Source organism: Lissotriton helveticus, chromosome 3_1 (assembly GCF_964261635.1).
Source record: "Lissotriton helveticus chromosome 3_1, aLisHel1.1, whole genome shotgun sequence".
Taxonomy (NCBI): Eukaryota; Metazoa; Chordata; class Amphibia; order Caudata; family Salamandridae; genus Lissotriton; species Lissotriton helveticus.
The window spans coordinates 2,099,479,501-2,099,501,328 of NC_136061.1; the positions used below are offsets into that span (position 1 = coordinate 2,099,479,501).

A 21,828-nucleotide genomic window follows, 5' to 3' on the forward strand; every position below is an offset into this window, starting at 1 on the left:
TACTCTGCCTCAGTGGGTCTTCCTCCAACACTGATTAAGAAACTCGGGGCTGGGATACATAACAGATATTTTCATCTGTACCTACAAATCAGGTCTTCACCTAATTCAAGCAGTGTCCCCTTCAGATTGCATAGAAGACTAGACTGGATGACATTTTACAGTTCTACTTGTTACTTGTTCTTGTTCTGTGTTCTTCGTCTCTACTTTAAGGATTCATTTCCTCTCCCTCAGGTCTGTTACTCCAAAGAGAATTGTCGATCTACCTGTGGATCTCCTTTCACTCTGCCTATATGGGACGATCCTCTGCATTCAACCTCACAACTTTATGGTCCAACATTGCAACAAAAAAAGTCGGATGATCTCCCTCAATTCTATAGGTACTAGGACGCTACTTTTGCTTTCTAGAAGATCTATAATTACTTTGATCAAACTGCTAAGGGCATGCTGTGTACACTTTTGACAGCAGGGGATCAGATTCCACAAAAAACAACTCTTCTTTATCTTTTTTTCTCAACCAGGTGAGAACTTTTTTTAAATATTCCAATGGCATTGAGCAAACAGTGTCACACTGGGCATTTGAGGTGGCATGAGAATAGGCGGAATATAGAGCGTGTCTGGTATTTATGGTTTGCCTACAATTTCAAAAGGAGGCGCGCATGCAGCCCAGAGGGGCCATCCTCCCAGGAGACTGCAGCCTGAATCTTGCCTGTTGTAGCCTGTTTCCCAACTGGGCTTCTTCCTACTTTTGCTGTGCCTGGGTACTGGGAGTACTGAGATTACAGGCACCAGGAGACACTGCAGCAAGGGGTCCAAGGTGTGCGCAAACCAGTGCTAATAAGTGAAGACTGGTTACACCCTAAGGCACGGGACACGCCTGGGCCAAGAACAAGCACATCTGCAACTGGACGAGTGCCCCCCAGGTGATCTGGCCCCATAAACAAGTATCATGGGCAAGAGAAAAGCTCCAGTGGCCCTGCTATCATGTCGCTCCCACCTACAACTAGTATTGACAACATTTAGCAGGGGGCTATGGGGATTATCTCCACAGATATCACCTTAACTGAGAGGAGACTGTCGTTGGGTGCACGCCTCCCACTGAACCTTGACGGCACCCCATCTTGTACTTCCACCCATACCGCTACACTAGCTGATCCCCATAAACAGATTGATAGCCAAGTACAAACCAACAGTTTATCTTACGCGTCCTAACGCTGCATGGGTGTTCCCTAAGAGATGTCTGCGGTCCACCAGAGTTGCTAAATGGTCTAGACGTCACCCCTGTTTCAAAACAACCTCCAGTACGGTCAGCCCTCCACAGCATTTCCTGTATTGGAGCATGCCAGCTCGTACCTGGAGAGGGCTACGCAGAATCTATCCTGGACAAAGGATTTAATGGAGGATTGTCTTAGGAAAATTAAAGATATTGTGAGATCGGACCTTTCTTCTATATTGACTCGCTGGGCAACTATTGGAGAGGGGATTGATAACATCAAGCAACTGAAGAGTCATGCACTCCTAACTTCTAACTAAGCCCATAAGGGCGTCCATGACAATATTTCTAATACTCTGGCCAGACTGGCCCTAGAGGGATCAGCTGCCACCCATCATGTGATTCAGCCAGCCCAGTACATCAATATTCCCAAATTCCCTGGTGGTCTAACTGAAGACGTCTGTCCCTAAAACACCTGTGTAGCCCCCGGGGAGAGGGGGCTACATTGAATCACAAGGGTGAAAGGGTGGGGAAACCCTCGTCCTAGACAAAGGATTATAAATCCTTCCAGAAACACACTGTGATAGACCTCCCACCTGCATCTTGCCCTTATGTGGCAATCTTAACAGGTGTGCCCCTGGTTGCATGTGGACCAAAGGGAGGGACAAGAAGACCTTACTAACAAATACCTGAATTTGCTAAACCAGCATTGGAATTTCCCTCCTTCCATGGCTATTGACATTTTACTAATACGCAGTGTGGTGCTGGATGGGGCCATGGCTGGTGGACTCCCATGGTGATTGCATCGTTAATAATTTCAGGGCACCCTCAAGAGCGCCAAAGTCTAATATTCAGCCACCCCAAGGTCCTTAGAAGAGAATCCTTGATCCATTTGTTACCGCTAGATGATTTCTATAAACCCAGTCACGTTATAGGGTCTTCCCATTGCACATACATGTCCCACACTCAGCAAGCCATGCAGGTGGTTTTAATGATCGTGCTAGCCATACAGGCACATTCAGAATTCATATTTCAAATCGATTGGATGCTGTGGGGGGGGACAACAGAGGGACGACTGATTCAGTACTACCAGGGTTGTACCCATAATGGTAACAGGACACAGGAGCAGAGAGGCTCTAACTAAAATGGTAGGAAGTTAGGTCAATAAGGGCATTGCTGACGCAGTGCAGGAGCTGCAAGGGTCCATCATGACCTCACGCTGCTGTAGCCAGGGTCCTTTTTTTGAGTCACAGACCATTGCTGAGGAAAACTAGCCTCTGGGGATGGTACAAAATAGTCCATTAAGGAATCACAATGCCCAGGAAGCAATGGGAACAATGGGAACAGACTAGAAGTGTCTTCTGAGTGCATGAAATCATAACTACTGTAATGCCTTCAGGCCAGGGGCCACAGGCATTTGTGGATCCACCGTAAGCATAGCTCAAGTATCCTCTCCTGCAGATAGCTTCCTATAAGGGTAACTTATCCCTATCTCATTTTGGTAAAGTATATACAGAGCCGCCTTAGTGTGCACAGAGTCCAGTTAAACTCCAAAAGGTAGGCAGAGGTCAATGTAGATAGCACCTTACTCTTTACTTGTGGTAGTGTGGGCAAGCATTAAGGCTTGACCATAGGGTAATGTTAAGCATTTGTTGTACACACTCAGGAAACAGATGATATCACACACTCAAAGACTGAACTCAGACCAATTTGTTTGTATCAAAACTATTATTAAGTAATTTTATTTTTTACAACCAAACCTAGTGCAGGTAAGTGAAATAACACTTTGCAAATTCTTATGCAATGATTTACGGTTGAATGCAGGTTCAAATGCAATTGGTTGAATTACAGGCAAGTCAATATTTCGAAATTACTTTTCAGTTACTTTACAGATTACTAAGTACGTTACTTTTTTATTTACTTTTCAGATTACTTATGCTAATCAGTGTGATAGGCCTAGATATCACACTGAGACAAAAGGTAAGCAATTAAATTTTAGTACATATACAGGTTTTAGGTCTCGCCTAGCAGCGTGCACCCGCTGCTCTGCGAGACATTGTAAGGGCTTCAAAAAGCTCACCACACACACGCTTGTGTGTGTGTGACCTATTGCTTGTGGTTACCCGCACGGCACCATGTTTTGAATTATCGTGTCCAGACACGGGCGCGATAATTCAAAACACATGGCTCGCTGTGGCCCGCGCACACGTGCACCACTCGCGTGCTTTATTTTAATTAACTGACACTTGACCATACTTGGTTTGTGCTTCGTGTACTCGTGGTGCCTTTTAGGGGTTGTTGTGTTGGCTTTGCCTCATCATTTCCAGTTTCCATTCTGCAGCGCCCGAGCTGCTTATCTTGCGGGGGACGTGCCAGGGATGATACGTCGTTTTCTGGTTGGTTTGTCGTTCGCTGCAGATGGTGCTGCTAGCTCTGTCTGGGAAGGGAATTTCCAACTCTGTGTATTCCCAACTCGCCGAATTGTTCAGGGGCGGTGATCTTGGCTGCTGGTTTTAGAACAAATCCGGTGTAGGTGTAACCTGCTTTACCTGTTAAAAAAGTGTGAGCGCGTGCTCATCCACACTTCGTGCTACAACCATACGCCACGGTACTTAGTGGTTGAAATGGAATCCTAGAGGTGTAGGTACTTACTGCCCCAGGGTACCTGTGGTCTATGAAAAGTGCCAGTACTTTCCCATTGACAGTGTTGAACCCCCACGGAGATGTGCAGGTATACCCTGCGCTTCATAGCAGAGAAGGGCGAGTAGTCCGTGCTTGCCCTCTTAAAGCACCGTCATTGTACAGATACTTATGTGAAGTAGCTGAGTGTGAACGTTTATACGGTGCTTGTCTGGAATAATATGTTCGCATAAGCTCCCACACATTATTAGCAACTAGTGTTATGCGTGAAAAATTACTTCTACCCTATCCCTTGTTCTTGAATCTACCAGAAAGGGCTGGGTTTACTGGCAACATTTTTTAAAAGGCTATATTGATGGCTGATGGAATGTGAAAGAAGGGCACCTTAAAAAACAGGAGCTCAGGATAAGCGCTTTGCAAACAAGCATTGGTAATGCATCCGTTAAGTCTGTGTTATGAATAAGAAACCTTCGAATTCAGTGACAGCTTATTAACCATTTGAATACTTAACTTCTCTACAACATAGCTGAAAAACATTGGCAAAGCAGATAGATCGACCTAAACACTTATAAGGTCCCAATGGCGAGACCTGTTGTTTATGCCAACGCTTGTTCAATGTTCCATACAAACCAACTCCACACTTAATTTTCAAGGAAAAAGCATTCAATGTATTCCTATGGAGAAAAATTAAGTTAACGGTTTGCAGGTAAGTACGAATTGGCATTCTGGGTTTAGAACTAGGGTTCCCCCAGGGTCGAGGATGCACTCTCAAAGCACCCTCTGTGGCACCAGGGCGGCTGGGTGTAGAGTGCTGAGGCCCAAGATTATCCGGGGAGGGGGGGTTAGTAGGGGGATAGGGGTAGGGGGGACTCCGGCTGGTGGCTGTTAGCTTCTGGTGTTAGACTCAGGGCAAAGGGGCAGCAGGGTACTGTTATGGCGTCGGGGCCGGGGCCCTGTTGTTTTCAATGGGTTTTGGATTTTGGCAGCAGGCTCTGTCCAGAAAGACTTCAAGGAGGAACCAACAGCTGGGCAGATAAGTTTGAGGGATTGGGGACGTAGGTGTACCTCGGTTTCTCTTCTCCAGGTTGCAGTGCTGCTGGATGCAGGGGTGTCTTCTGAGGTCGGATTTCACCTTACCGGGCCGCTCGCGGTTGGGGGAGCTTCCATGCAGAGGCTGCAGGTGATGTCGGGGAGTCCTGGAGAGGTCAACCCACATTGGACTCTGACGCTGGAGCGCTCGGGGACCTCTCTGGGACCAGTGAGTGACCCGGATTTGGGCCTTAGGCTTCAGGTGCAGTGGTGGTTCCAGGCATCGGGTTTCTTTGTCCTCAGCAGGCTCAGAGTCTGTCTTGGGAGTTTCTTTTGAACAGAGCTGCTGTTCACAGGAGATTCGGTCTTTGTTGAAGGCAGTCAGTCCTCCCAGGGGTTCTGGAGGTCGCTGGCTGTAGGACAAGGCAACTTTTGGCACAGGATCCCTGAATACTGCGAACAGGCCGGTACGGCTGTGGCCAAGTCAGTTCTTCTCTGCAGTCTCCTCTGCTGGGCGTCTTATTTCGTCCTTCTTCGTAGTTTACAGGAATCTGTCTTCTTGGTTCAGGGCTGCCCCCTAAATACTGTATTCGAGATCAGTAGCCAATGGATTACTGACCTTAGGGTGACTACACCCTTGGGGATCCCTAATCCTGATTTGAGAGTGCCTGCCATCTGCAAGATGGTGGGCACTGAAGAGTGGACTTCACCTTGCCTCACCCACCTGAGAAGTGGGCTTGGCAGAGGTGGGCACACCTCTGGGCTGTGCTAATTTTTCCCAGATTTCTTCCCGCCGAAAAGGAGGAAAGACAGGAAGGGGTCCTGTTCCTGATAGCAGGAAAGGCTGGGGTTTGCGTTACAAAGACACCAAGGCCTTTGAAGCTTCCTTGCCACAAATCGCTCTTTCTGGCCTGGAGGAAGTGTGACCACCTCCGCTCAGGAAAGGCTTTGTTTCTGTGATCAGGGAGAGAAGGATCCCTCCGCAGGGGTCCAGAAACATGTCTTATGGTGGCACGCTGGTGTGTACCAGTCCGAGAACCCACCAGAGGCTGGACATTTTTCAGGGGGCATCTCTAAGATGCCCTCTGAGTGCATTTTAAATTAAATCCCACACTGGCGTCAGTGTGGGTTTAATGTGCTGAAAGAAGTTTGATACCAAACTTTCCAGTTTTCAGCAAAGCCATTATGGCGCTGTGGAGTTCGTAATGACAAACTCCCAACACCATATACTCTTAATGGCATAACTGCACTTATAATGTCTAAGAATTGGTCTAGACACGGTCACTGTAGGGGGACAGGGATCATGCACCTGTACCTTCACAACAGGGTATAGTGCACCCAGCTAGAGCGGTGGCTGACCTATGCCAGGGCAGTGGGTTGTGTGCCGTGTCGACTCTTCACTTTGTTCTGCACCAAAACACGGGGGGAACGGAAGAGGGGGTGTGTGAGAGTGAAAAAAAAATTAATTTGCGCAATAAAACTTGAATACGAAGTTTAACCTGCTGCGAGTGCTTTTTTATTGTTTTTTTGAACCAGGGAGCTCGAAATATATATATATATATATATATATATATATATATATATATATATATATATATATATATTACACACACACACATATACACAAACCACTTTCGATTTCTTCATCAAGATCGGACACCGACACAGGGGTAGCTTTGCAATTAAGTCTCGTAGTTTATTGAAAAGCTTTGCTCTGAAGCGTTTCAGCACACCTGCCTTGTTCAGGGACGACATGGCTTGGCAGTTCGGGCAGGACTGTTCCCATGAGGCACAGGGTCAAGGCTGATTTACATACGGCCATGTCTGAACTAGGGTGGTGTGGAGTGCAAAGAAACGATGGATGTAGGCCCAGATCTCTGTACTGGGGTGAATGTATGACATTGTTCTGCATTCTGTCCATCAACTGTTGTTTTTGCATTTGTCACCCCGAGTGTGACTGGTATGCTCAGACGTGAGTCCCGTGCTCTCCACACCACTGGAGTCAAGCTATTCTGGCTGATGACGGCTGATAGCCAGAAACCGGTCCTAGAATGCTTGATTCCGGTCCAGGGACGACATGGCTTGGCAGTTCAGGCTGGACTGTTCCCATGAGGCACAGGGTCAAGGCTGATTTGCATATGGCCATGTCTGAACTGGGGTGGTGTGGAGTGCAAAAAAACAATGGATTTAGGCCCAGATCTCTGTACTGGGGTGAATGTATGACATTGTTCTGCATTCTGTCCATCAACTGTTTTTGCATTTGTCACCCCGAGTGGGACGGGTATGCTCAGACGGGAGTCCCATGCTCTCCGCACCACTGGAGTCAAGCTATCCTGGCTGATGACAGCTGATAGCCAGAAACCGGTCCTAGGATGCTGGAGTCTGGTCCAGGGATGACATGGCTTGGCAGTTTGGGCTGGACTGTTCCCATGTGGCACAGGGTCAAGGCTGATTTGCATATGGCCATGTCTGAACTAGGGTGGTGTGGAGTGCAAAAAAACGATGGATTTAGGCCCAGATCGCTGTACTGGGGTGAATGTATGACATTGTTCTGCATTCTGTCCATCAACTGTTGTTTTTGCATTGTTCACACAGGCAGTCGCTTAAGACAAAATGCTTTTTCAAACAGAGTTCTGTGTTCACATGATCCAGTTTGCTATGGACACGGAAGACAGACTTATGCATTTACATGGAAAATAGTATGTTCTTTAAAACCATCATTTATCATCATGTGTATTTACAAATTACTTCTGCCTCAATTAACTCATTGTGGCTGACAGTGAAATGACAATTTAAAACAAATAAACCTATATCGTGCCATGGAACCCACAAAATTGTTGCCATATTAATTTATCTTTACATTTAAAAACATGCACCGTCAGATAAAATAACTTGCGATCTATGGTATCATCCCTTGATTTATCTCATAGGAAATTAATACGATTTGGGTTTCATATACCAAATGTCTATTTAAAATTTCTCATTTCAACCTTGTCAATGTATACACTTGAAAATATTTTTAGAGCATACATACACAGATGAGATAAAAAATAATGAATCTTAATGTTCCATTAAAAAACATATAATACAATGCCCACCCCCGCGCCCCCCCTATTCGCCGAGACCATCCCACCCCCTACTCCGTAGAGACGACCCAGCGACTCGCCATACAGGAAAGCCAGCTAGAAACTGTAATACTAGGCCTCACTGAAATCTTACTGAACCTCCCCTCACCCCGAAAGCTCAACTTACACCCACATCCACCAACCCTCATCACATAAGGCCTCACAAGACCCAATGGCTAAACTGGCCCACAACCCCCCTCCGGAACCAGACTCAAGATACCCAAAAAAACAAAAGCCGCAATGTCCATGAGCGAAGCATTGGAGCTGGAGACCTCGTATGACACATCCACTACCGTCACCTATAGCTCCAAGATCCAGGTTATCACTGGATTTGGAAGAAACCGCTCCGCCCCAGATCCTCAAGACCCCCTGCCTTCCTCACCAACATCCCCAGGGCCCCCCTAAAGAAGAAAATCAAAAATGAGGGATCCAATACGAAATGAATGCTCATTAACTGCAGATCGGCCACCAAACATGCTATAGAACTGGCAGAGACCATTCTTACCCATGGCATAGACATCACGTTCATCACCGAAACCTGGCTAAACGGGTTCTCTTCCCAAATTATGGACATGCTTGTGCCCCCGGGCTTCGTAATCATCCATAAAGACAGAAAAAAACAACAAGGATGAGGTATAGCAATCATACATAAGGGCAACATCTCCGTGACAGAAACTGACGCCCTCAAATATAACTCTTTCGAATGTCTTACTGCCACCATTAAGACGAGCGACAACAAAACATTACCTTGTCATCTACTCTACCATCCACAAGGAAACACCTCCACATTCGGAGAACACCTCACCGACCTGATAACTCACTGTTCACTCCGTTACTCCAACAATATAATTCTAGGCGACCTCAATCTACACTGGAATGAGGAAAACAACTCGCTAATCAAAACCTTAAATGATCTCCTAATCAACAACAATTTCACCCAACACTACACAGAGAAAACCCACAACAGAAGCTCAATCCTGGATGCCGTTATCGCTCAAGCAGATATAGTGTCTATTGACCTCACCTTGCCTGTTTGGTCTGATCACCATATCATTCTACTCCACATCAACCAAATGATCCAATGCTAGCCCGATACGCAGGACCCCCACCTCCCCCACTGGGTGAAAATCTAAGTCAGATTTCCCTTGCAGACCTGGAGGAAAGGATAAGCTCCCTTCTCCCTATCCACACTGGTGAGCTCTCAACAACTGAACTCACCTCCCACTACAACACTATTATGACTTCCATTATGGACCAAGTAGCCCCCCTGAAACTAAAAAGAGGCAGAAACATATCATCTAGATCGTGGTTTAACACAGACATAAATTCCGAAAGAAGAGAACTAAGAGCGGCAGAAAGTGTCTGGCGGAACAACCCCTCGACAATCCCACGAGATACTCAAATCAGTACGCGGGAAGTATAAAAAAAACACATAAAGAACGAAAAAACTGTCTTCTTTTGTAATGCCTTTGGCAATGCAAAAAACAGGCCCAAAGAACTCTTTAATCTCATTAGGCAACAAACCTCCAAGCCTCATTCGACACCAGTTATGACCTGCAAACACCTGTGTGATAACTTTGCCAATTTCTTCAATGACAAAATCACCAAGATAGAACTCTCCTTGGACGAACTCCGCAGTCCCCCTGGCAGTAAATCACCCCCAGGGACAGAAAATAACACACCCAAGCTCCCCCAAACTTATGGAAATCCCTCAACCCCATCCCTGAAGCAGAAATCATCAAAATAATTTCCAGCGGCAAACCCTCAGCACAAGTCCTGGATCCCATTCCTGCCCAACTGGCCAAAAAGCTCAAACTCTCTCTCGCTCCACACTGGACCAAGATTATAAACAGTTCTCTGAGCACTGGAGTCATTCATTATTGTCTCAAAACCGGCCAAGTCACACCTCTACTGAAAAAAACGGGCTCTGACACAAACGATCTGAACAATTACAGACCAGTTTCCAACCTCCCTCTCCAAGCGAAAATCCTAGAAAGATGAGTGAGTTGGAGGAGAACACAACACCTGGACAGCACCAACCTTCTAGACCCCCACCAATCAGGTTTCAGAAAAGGTTGCAGCATTGAGACAGCGATCCTAAATGTAATTGATGATATGCACAAATCTCTTTATACGGGTCAATACTGCCTACTCATACTCCTGGACCTATCGGCAGCCGTCGACACGGGTGACCACAAACTACTCATTAAGGCACTTTAAGAAAGGGTTGGAGCGGAAGAGGTGGTATTACAATGGTTCACCTCTTTTCTACAGAACCGCATCTAAAGAATAAAAATCCCAAACTTCACATCAGACTTACTCCGCATTAGCAGGGGCGTCCCCCGAGGATCAGTACTCTCGCCGCAACTCTTCAACATCTATATGGAAACCCTTACCACCATACTAAAAAACAACAACATTCCCTTCCACCTCTATGCAGACGATACCCAGATCTATCTAGAAACCTCCTCCATGGAAGACATTCAGAGACTGAACGACATTCTAAGTGAAGTCCAATACTGGTTAACACGCAACCACTTGAAACTTAACTAAGACAATGCGGAATTCCTCCTCATCTCCAACAAGGAGTAAAAACCCCAATTCACAGAATGGCTAAAAGCTATTGATGCTCTCAACTACAACCTCACCTTAGCCGAATCTGTAAAATCTCTGGGATTCACTCTGGACCCTAAAATAGACATGAGCCAACACATCAAGAACACCGCAAAGAGCGCCTTCCTCAACCTTAAACTACTCAATAAAAATATAACCCTTCATCCCTCCGAATGACCTCAAACTAGCCACTCAATCCCTGATGCTGTCCAGACTGGACTACGGGAATGCAACCCTATCAGGATCAGCAAAATCTCAAGTGCTCCGCTCAGAACAACTCCAAACGCAGCAGCCAGAATGGTCAGCTGAGTAAAGAAATATGAACATATCTCGCCAGCACTCAGAGAGCTCAAATGGCTCCCAATTGAAATGTGTGCCAACTTCAGAACTGCCAGCCTCACGCACAAAGCGCTGCACACATGGAAACCCGCATACCTGGCCTCCAAACTCCAGAAGGCCGGTCAGTCAGGAAGCCTAAGGAGTACCAACACTCTACTCCTTATCCCTCCAAAAACTCGCAAACAAAAAACCAGCATCTCACTCCTTCGCAGGAAATGCGCCCAAAATCCGGAACTCAATACCAGTCCATATCAGGACCAACCCCTCCTACTTAATTTTCAACAGGCAGCTCAAAGACCTTCTACTCAATCAATCTCTTCTGAATGGATAGTTACAGTCCAATCGCCGGAGCCTGCCCACAACTGCACACAGACACTTTGACATTAAGACCTCAACATCACTCGCCTCTTGACTACCTCCTCTATCCCCCCCTCCCTGATCCAATCTCGTCACAAGTCATTGTGCTTTTGCGACGACACTACGTGAAGCGACACGAGACACTGTACAGACTACTGTGATAACATATCTTACGAATGACATTATGCTCTCTATGACGAGACTATGCGATGTGCATGAGTCACTGTACATATTACTGTGTTAATGTATCGTACGATTGATAAGACTGTAAAGCGATCCGATACCTTCAGGTCTGGCTAGCGCTATATAACTCTTAAATAAATAAATAAATAAATAAATAAATAAAATCGAACCAGTGTACTGTTCTAGATAAGCACATTTTAGCACACTAGCAGGCAGCTGACATCCGTGCAGGTAACAGCGGTGGGATTCCGAGGGAAAATTATTTATTTATTTAATTTTTCCTTTGCATCATCCCTCGGAATCTCCCCTTACAAGTACCCACCACTGTTACCGGCACAACCTCGGCTGGTAGCAGTAACCAAAGGCAAGGGTAGACACTTAGGGGGGATTGGTAATCTGGGTAAGCACTGTTCTCACTTGCAAGGTCCAAGAAATACAGTATCCTCCCCGGATATCTTGTGTGTTACGCTAGTCTTCCCTTCCTTCTAAGCATACATCTATAATGTCTACCTAAAGCCAGGAAGAAACTACAATGAGTCTCCAACCATTAAGCTACTGAATTGGCACTGGTAGTTCATAGGTGGAGACTTTAACTGCCAAATCGAACCCCTGGAAAATAGAGCAGTGACATTCACCCAGGATGAAGACTGTCTGGTCTAGTCCTAAATTGGCAATTCCACAGATTCAAAGATGGTCCCTACAGGCTGTATAAATAATGTCCTAACAACGAATCAAGGCTTACGAGCCGGCAATGGTAGAATAAGGAAGGGTAGCACACATTTTGGTTGGCCACCGCATTTACAGGTACCACATTTGAGGTGCTTTTTTGAGGGCTATCACGGTCAATTAACCAGAGCACCACCAGTAGGGTAGCTAGAACTATTCTTTTAGGTCCTGATGAATCATCCTGACACATAGGCAAGAAACATGTTGACCACATACAGTTGAGCGCGAGATCCTGACGAATATATCAGGAGTGCGCCACCTTTTTAGCCAGGTTGGAAGCCATATTCATTAAAATTATTCTGTTTGGACTTCCATTTTCTGTTTAAACCTTTGCACGGTCCATTGACCCTCACTTAGCACATTTACACCTTTAGGTCCCTCTCACCCACGGCATCAAACAGCAAGGAATAAAAGATCTCCGCCAAAGAGCCCCTCATAGGTAGCCCACCAGGTATTGCAGCGCCGACCTGACGAGTAGCAAGCCCTATGATGAAGCATGACACCCAGCTGGGTGTGTGAGGGCCCTAATTCCCTAAGGAGGCATCCCCTTTTCCCTCCACCATTAAGGGATAGTATTCCCTTCTTGGCTGACCTTGCGCCCCCTGTCCTGTTAGGAACTGCATACCTTCTTCTGTTTTGACTTTGATTGGGCATGTGAGCTGTTCCTCGACAAAGCCCTTAGTCCCCCATTTGGTTTAATAAGCACACATTTAACCGCATCTCTGGCACTAGTCTTTCAATTACATATTGGTGGACGAAAGAGCCTCGCCTTTTGTAATGGACATGGCAGTATTAACCACAAATGATAGTTACCATAACGCTCTGGTCCTCGACATAGAGCTCCCTGAAGGCAGTGAGAGGGTAACTGTTGATGACTTTGACCGCAGGTTGCAAATCTCCATCAACATGCGTAGAGTGAATTGGTCCACCTTGGAAAATTCACAAGAACTAATTGGAGAAGCTTACAATTTAGTCACCTGCAGTATTGTGGAGTTCCTCACACTTGAGCAGGACACAGAACAGGGGCCCATTTACATAGAGTTAGTATCATCAATATTAAACTCTACGCAAGATTAAATAAATGTTTTTATGTGGCAACCAGGAGGACATTCAGGAGGATGACCCGCCAGTCCTGGTGTATTAAAGCTTGTTAGGTGGTAAGGTCCTCTCATGTCTGCTGTCCACCAAAAAGATAGCGGGCAATAAAAAGTCAGACGGGAGGCATATAAGAAATCCATGAAAACCGCTAAGCAAGAGTGGGAAAAGGGAAAGTAGGAAGACCTGTTGGAAGCAGAAACCAGCGTGCCTTTTGGAACCTGGTCTCATCAGGTAACAAGGAGGGATTTTGTCCGATCGAGAATAATGTCCCAGCAGCAGAATGGGTTGCCCACTTCTCCAGTCTCTATGCTGCAAAGAGAGCTGAGAGTATTACCCCAATCAGTCAGGAGGTTAGCAATTCAGCTGAGGGAGGTTGAGGAAGCGACACTCGAAAGAACGTACCAATTTAGCTTACAGTAGAACGTACCAACTTTCCTAACAGAAGTGAGATCTGCAATCACTAATATAGTCCCAAAAAAGCTCCTGGGCTCGACATAATTCCGGGGGACCTGTATCTGGTAGAAATTGAGATTTGGAGCACTTATTTCGAATCATTATTCAATTATATTATGTTCTTTAAGTCTTTAAATTTCAACATATTTTTGGGACAATGGTGGCCCTGGGAGGTGGTCGACTTTACGTTGTATTCGTTGACCTGTGATCAGTGTTTGACTAGGTGCCCAGGCCAATGCTATGACCATCATATTATAGTTACGTAGTCACAACTATGCCCAAGTCCGTTGTGGACAATTGGGTGAGTTGACAGAACCATTCTCTGTTAGCAGAGGCGTAAGGCAGGGAGGGTCCTAGCACCAACTCCTTCCACTCTCCATGTTAACGATTTAATATCTGGCTTGACTCAATGTGATGGAGATGCTATTAATGTGACTAACATTAAGGCTCTTGCTTTAAAGTTTGCTGATGACATTTTATTACTATCAAAATCACCTACGGGGATACCGGTGTTATTACACCGCTTTGAGAACTTTAGCACATTGAGGGGCATAGAAATAAATGTGACTAAAAACAAAGACATGGTCTTTAATCCCTGCCATTCCACCAGACCTAACCCCAAGCTTCTGAGCGTCCCCTGAAACATGTACACACCCTTGACTATCTTTGGCTGCACTTACAGAACAGCTAGACTGGCAGGGCCACTTTGATAAGTGCAGGCTTAAATTGACGCAACACATTGGGGCTCTGACAAGAACTTTGTGCAGATTACATTTCTATCCAATCTATCCAGCGATCCAAATCTATAAACAGCAGGATTTAGGAGCAGCTCTCGGTGGTGTGATGCTATGGGGTCATTAGGGTATGGCCAAACTGCTAGCTGTGAAGAACTGCTCTTTACGTCAACTGACGGGTCAACCAACCAGCACACTGGCCAATCTCTAAGGAGGTGGGAGTCAGACCAAGCATCCTAGCGCTAGCTCCAGGATGCTCTGTTTTAGTGACCGTGCGCTTTACAAGTACAGCTTTCATTAAACAATTCATTCATACAAACAATGTACAATTACGTGAATTGGCACAGCTACATTTTCAGTCACCTCTGAAATATTAGGGGTTTGTAAATGTAATGATTTGGCACACTGCAAGAAACATAAATCCATCCATAAAGCACCGTGTGCCACCCTGTGTGCGCCTGGCTACGGCGAGACACTGCATGTGCGGGGGGGCGGAGCCCGTGCATCCTCGGGGACCGACCGCTCACTGTGCGATGCAAAGGAGGGCAGAGGACTGATCGCGGAGCTGCCACGACGCCTGGCAGAGCGGATCGGCGGGACCCCCGTGCTACCCGGGCACAGCAGGCCCTGGTTCTGGTTGCCGGATCGCTGAGGCTGGCATTGGCGGCCCACACGGGAGCCCCCCCCCTCCCCCTCCCCCTCCAATGATCTTGCCTTTGGTGAGGTGGTGCACCCGAGAGCAGGCTTGCAGCCGGTGAGCCTGTACCACAGGGCGTGTGTTTTGTTTGGGAGGTTGTGGACCCACCGGAAGGTACAAGAGCCTGATTCACCAGCAATTATTTACAATTTACAATTATTTACAACACATCGCCTAGCGAGGCTGAAGGAGCTACAGCTCAGCTGTTCTGGCCGCGCAAGAAGAAGAGCAGACCTCAACCTGCCAGAAGGTCTAACCGCAGCTGTGCACATTTATGGCCAGACCACCGACAACTGCAACACTCTGCTGGCAAACTCAACATGCTTTGTGAGCAAAAAATACAAAAGGTATTTATTTCCCCCCACCCCGCTAGCTGGCTCTCATTTTTAAACCACATCCTTTGTTCAAAATGGCTGGGGCCATAAAACTGTAGCTATAAATCCCCCCTGGTACCGCTGTCGCCCACGAGGCTCCTCAGCTTAACTCCTCCACACAAGCCCTCCAAAAACAGAGATAAGACTCTCGCCCAGCAAGCTGGGGGCTGGGATTGCTCAAATAGAAAGGAAACTGCATCTCCCTTGTTCCCAAAGTAATAACAACAGACAGAGGACTAATATCTCCCCCTTCTGTCGGCCATATTAGACTGGCTTTTCGGCGACCTTCATGGACTAGTCCTTTTGCACCATATGTACTAAGAACTGGACTCTTTAGACTATTTCTAATTGTATTCTGCACATTTTACGTAACTGGCACCCATTTCACTTTTCCTTCACCTGTAATGCATCGATCGCTACCTCATATCTAGCTAGGAAGTGGGCTTACTCAAACGGAACTGGAATTGCCCTTCCCTGCTCTCAAAGCAATAACAACAAAAAGAGGACTAGCGTCTCTAGTCCCCCTACTTGGCGGCCATGTTAGACTGGCCTCTCTCTCTATGCAGCGGCCATCATGGACTAGTCATTTTCACGATCTGACCATACCCTACGAATAGGCCTTATTAGACTAATCTCAACCACCGCATACTTTTCATAGCGCTGTATCTAAACCTTTGTGGGATTAGTGGTCTATTATACTATATTATTTTATATTTTTATATTATATTGTTTATTATGGTATTATAATGCTACTGGATACAATGCACTGATCGCTACCTCATATATTTCTGGCTGCTCACTAGTGTCATTTTGACTCATGTAACTTGTGGTTTGCACCTGTACTGTGTTCCTTTTTACCACTAGTATTATACTTCTACTTGTATACTGCACATTTTTTGTAAGCGACACCCAGCTCACTTTTTATTCTTGCATTGCACTACTGTCACCCCTTTTCGACTCATGCAACTTGTGGTTTGCACCTGTATTGTGATCCTTTTTTACCGCTAGTATTATACTTCCACTTGTATACTGCACATTTTTTTTTTTTTTTTTTTTGTAAGCGACACCCAGCTCACTTTTTATTCTGACAGTGCACTACTGTCACCCCAGATACTTTGTACATTTTATTGGTAAGCTGCACCCATTTTCACTTTTTATTTTATTTCTGGACGGCACCAATTGCTACCTCTTATATTCTTGTCATGGGAGTTGCTCACTAATGTCACTTTTGTCCCATGTTATCGCTCACCTTCCCATACCCACCTTAATATCAATCCCAAAATGGATCCGATTGGCAAGCACACACATAAAATCAACTATCCATCCACACTCACCAAAAAAGCCGCTAAACGCTTTAAACATAACCTCCTGAGGTCCCACCCTGAAACACCCTATGCAGACACCTACCATTCATCGGTCAATGGACCCCTGAAGACCGACATCATCTTCCACACCACGCGCAGAGCCCAATGGAGAAAAGCGTTCCTCACCTTACTCAACATCTCAGCTACCAGGAAATCAGCTCATAGCCTTACTCTCTCCATCGCATCCTCCCTACTCTTCCCAGGCAGAGCTACTATCTACAATAACGGGATAGTTCTATTTCAATCCACAGATAGGAACCTGAACCTACTAGATAACCTGTTCCCCACTATCAAGGAACACCTCTCCAATCCGAGGACCACCCCTGACGTTGCAGCTTCCTCCACCCATAACACCGCTAACACAGCGCAGCACCACGTAGCTAACACACACTCCTCACTCAGGGACACACCGACCACCCCAGACTTCTCAGCCCCCTCCCACAACACTTCTATCCCAGTTCAACACCAGGTAGCTACCACACACGATTCAAGGACAGACACAGATCTCTCCCTCTCATACACCACTCGCACTCCCACCCCTCCTACCAAAGCTCGGACAGCCACGCATACCATCAACAATACTCTCTCCCCTGTCATCACAGCTCCCACCCACAACACATCTAAACCAGCTCAACACCAGTACCACACTGACAACGACAAATCCCACCCTTTATGCCCCCCCCACCTCTCCTCTACCCCCGGCACCTCCGTCATCCACCCACCTATTGCAGCAACCTCACACTCCTCAATAACAGACTTAGATCTCTCACCGACATTGACCAGTCGCACCCCCTCCCTCCCCACCAACACCCTGACCACCATTCATACCACTCCCATTCCTTTCACCCCTGACACCACAGCCCCCGACCACAACGCCTCTAACCTATCACAGCCCCAAAACGACACGCACCTCGCCTATACCACCGGCACCTTAGTCATGCACCCATCTACTGTTGCTACCCCACACCCCTCATTCACAGACATAGATCCTGCCCCCACATACACCAACGGTACCCCCTCCCCCCTTTCACCAGCCCACATTCCCATTCTTTTCACCCATGGCACCACAGCTCCCACCCACAATACGCCTAACCGAGTTCAGCACCAGACCGACACGCACGCAGACAAACGCCACCCTTTACCCCCCCTTTCTCAGCCCTCACGTCCACCCATTAACTAACCACACAGAACACGCCTCTATCAACTCAACTCCGCCTCCTCAAAAAAGAACGACATACAATGACACTCCCCCCCCATTCTCACCCCCCACTACCCTACAGGCGCCCCCATCACCACTAACATACGCCCATCCTCCACCATGCACTCTCCGCCTACCACCAATATCCTCTTCCATACCTCCAACCTCCCCCCTAGGTCATCCACCCCTAACCTTCCAATCCCCACCACCAACACACATCCCACACTAGACTACGTTATGGCCTCCCTCCTCCAGCTCAAAGAAGACATTCACATCATCAAACAACTACTCTGTACGCATTCCAGTCACTCCTCACCCACCACTCTCCTCAAGCTCAAAGAAGACATTCACACCATCAAACAATTACTCTGCACACACCCTAGACACCCCTCACCCGCCTTCACCAGCTCCACCCTACCTAGCAGGACCTCCACCCGGTCGGCTGACTCTCGTTATTTCATTCGCAATCAACGCCCCCGCACTGGACCTCAATCCCTGTTCGCAATCGTGAAAACCGTCCCCAGCGCTCCTGTAACCCACTATCAGAACGTGACACAGTCACCCTCCTCCGCTCCTACGACCCATCTCCCCTTAACAACATACCCACCACCCTCAGCGCCATTCCAACGATTCTTCCAAACCCCCTTAGACCCCCCACACTAAACAACAGACTTTCTATCCTTAGTAACCTGAGAAAAGTCCCCCTCTCTCTAGAACACCCTTCCACTCTCGACACACCCCGCCTCAAATGCACCCTCCTCAACTGCAGATCGGCCTCTAGGCACTCCTCTGCAATCGCTGATCTCATCTTATCACTGGACCTTGATCTAATCATCATGACTGAAACGTGGCTAACTGAATCTTCTTCACCTATAATGGACATATTGGTTCCCCCCCAACTACCACATCACTAGACTAGACAGGGTTGGTCAGAAAGGTGGTGGAATCGCATGTATACACAGGAGTAACCTCTCTGTCCAGAAAGTAACCTCTCCCTCCCTACCCTCCCCAACCTCCTGTGAATACATCTGCCTCGATATTATCAGTGAGGGCAAACCGATATGCTCTCTTCATGGCATTTACCACCCACCAGGGGACAACCTTACCTTCTCGCAACAAATCATGGATCTGATCACAACCAATTCAGGGCGACAACTCACACAAAAATATACCTTGGTGACTTCAACCTCCACTGGAACGATCATAATGACGTGGTGGTAAATAGTCTTAAAAACTTCCTCGACGCCTTGGACCTCACCCAAATATGCAACAGCCCGACCCACGAGAAAGGCTCTATCATTGACCTTATCATCTCCAAAGAGGACTCTATCCAACTCGAATCTATCCAACCCTGTGACTGGTCAGATCATCATATTGTCACATTCTTCATCAATGAAAAACTCAAATTTAACCCGGTTCAATCCTGCAAGCCCAAAGTCTGGAAAAGAGACCTAAAGAAACTCAACCCAAACTCTCTACCCCCCCAACAGCTGCAACCTCTTACTTCCTCCTTCTGGCGTTACGGATGTCCAATCCTTGACGGATCACTATCTCAACGCTATGACCTCTATAGTTAATGAAGCGGCACCTATGCAGTTAAAAAGAGCCTCCACAAAAATGTCCAATCCTTGGCACGATGGGAGCCTCAATGACGATAGACGGGCCGTGCGAATGGCAGAGCGCACCTGGAGATCAGCTCCCTTCGCACTGCACTTAAAAACGCTGAAGAAAAAGAGAAATGCCTACTTCAGGAAATAAAACGCTCACAGCGCCAAGAAACCGCACGGTATAAGCGCGCTATACAAATGTTTTTAAATTCAAATTCAAATTCAAATTCAAAATCAGATTTCTTCAGCCGTCAGCTGGACCAAGCCAAAAATCGTCCGAGAAAGCTGTTTGAACTAATCAGAACACAATCCAAGGAACAACCCCAACCACTCAGTACTTTGGGCAAAGCACCCTCCTGTGAAGACTTCGCCTCTTTCTTTAGCCAAAAAACCAACAACATAAAGAACGATCTCCTCATTGACGTAAGTCTCTACCCCAAACGCCATTACACAGAACAAACTGAACCAAAAACCAACGCCACATGGTCGTCCTTTGTCACCTATTCGGAAGAAGAAATCGGTAGACTTCTCAGCACTGTGAAACCAGCCAATCACCTCACGGATCCCCTTCCTGACAACGCAGTCAAAGACCTTACCCCGTCGCTCCTCCCACTCTGGACTAAAATTATCAACAGTTCACTTCAACAATGGACCATCCCCGACTCCCTCAAAATTGGTCAAGTCACACCTCTACTAAAGAAACCTACAGCCGACCCCTCTGATCTAAATAATTACCGTCCCATTACCAATATTCCGACTCTTGCCAAATTGTTGGAAAAATGCGCACAAATACAATTGACTAAACACATTAATCAGTTTGATCTACTCAACCCTCATCAATCAGGCTTCAGAGCAGATCACAGTACAGAAACTGCTATGACTCACATAATTGATGACGCCCTTCAAATCCTATATCAAAACGATACCTGCCTCCTTATCCTTCTTGATCTCTCTTCTGCATTCGACACCGTCAAATATGAGAACTTACTGGATCTATTAAACACAAGAATGGGTATATCTGGAACTGTGCTCAAGTGGTTCACTTCCTTTCTACACAACAGATCGCAGAAATTCAAGAGTAACAACTTGATGTCTTCGCCATTACCTGTATCGCTAGGCGTCCCACAAGGATCCTCCCTATCCCCAACTTTGTTTAACCTAGTTATGGAACCTCTCACCACCTTGCTACAAGCATCCAATGTTCACTTCCACATGTACGCCGATGACACCCAACTTTATCTCAAATTACAATCACCCAAAGACATTATGCTTTTAAACTCAACGATCAGAAGCACCCAATCCTGGCTGGCCGCTAATCATCTCAAACTCAATGCTCTCAAAACAGAGTTCCTCTTGATCTCACCTCCTGCGAAGCTCACTACCGCTCAAATCTGGCTTAAACACCTAACCGCACTCAATGTTCATCCCACAATCGTGGACTCAGCAAAATCTCTAGGCATAACTCTGGACACCAACCTCAACATGCAGGAACACATCAACAAAGCAACTAAGGGTGCGAACTACCAGATTAATACCTTAAGGAAACTCAAACCCTTCCTTCCAGCCAAAGATTTTCAAACTGCGGTACAAGCACTAGTCATCCCTCGAATAGATTACGGCAGCATCGCCCTCTGCGGTCTCCCCCTAACTACTACGGCACCCATAAGAGCTTCTCTAAACGCCGCAGCGAGACTCATCACTGGATCTAAAAAACACTCACACATTTCCCCTGACCTGAAAGCCCTGAACTGGCTGCCTTTTGAAGCCAGAATACATCTGAAAATAGCCTGCATGATGCACAAGGCTGTCCACCTGAGCTCACCCGGATACCTCGCCCAGAAGCAGACGATTTCTGGAGGCTCTAGAAACACCAGAGGCACAAACAATCTCTTGCTAAAGCCCCAACGATTCCGCAAGGAAAAAACCTATAAACGCTCCTTCTCAGGAATGGCACCCAGGATCTGGAACTCACTCCCCCCTGAAACCAGGCTCATCTCCTCTTCCATACTTTTTAAGAAAGAAGTAAAAGCTATCCTCATGGCTAAATACACTTGAATTATTACTGGGGATGATATTTACAG

At 46.7% G+C, this 21,828-nt stretch overlaps 1 protein-coding gene across 2 annotated transcripts in view; it reads right to left on the reverse strand.

Annotated features, from left to right (window-relative positions):
* The window catches only part of MAN2A2 (mannosidase alpha class 2A member 2), a 709,606-nt gene that overhangs the window by 619,021 nt on the left and 68,757 nt on the right, over positions 1-21,828 (reverse strand). The gene's annotated exons all lie outside the window — the stretch shown is intronic.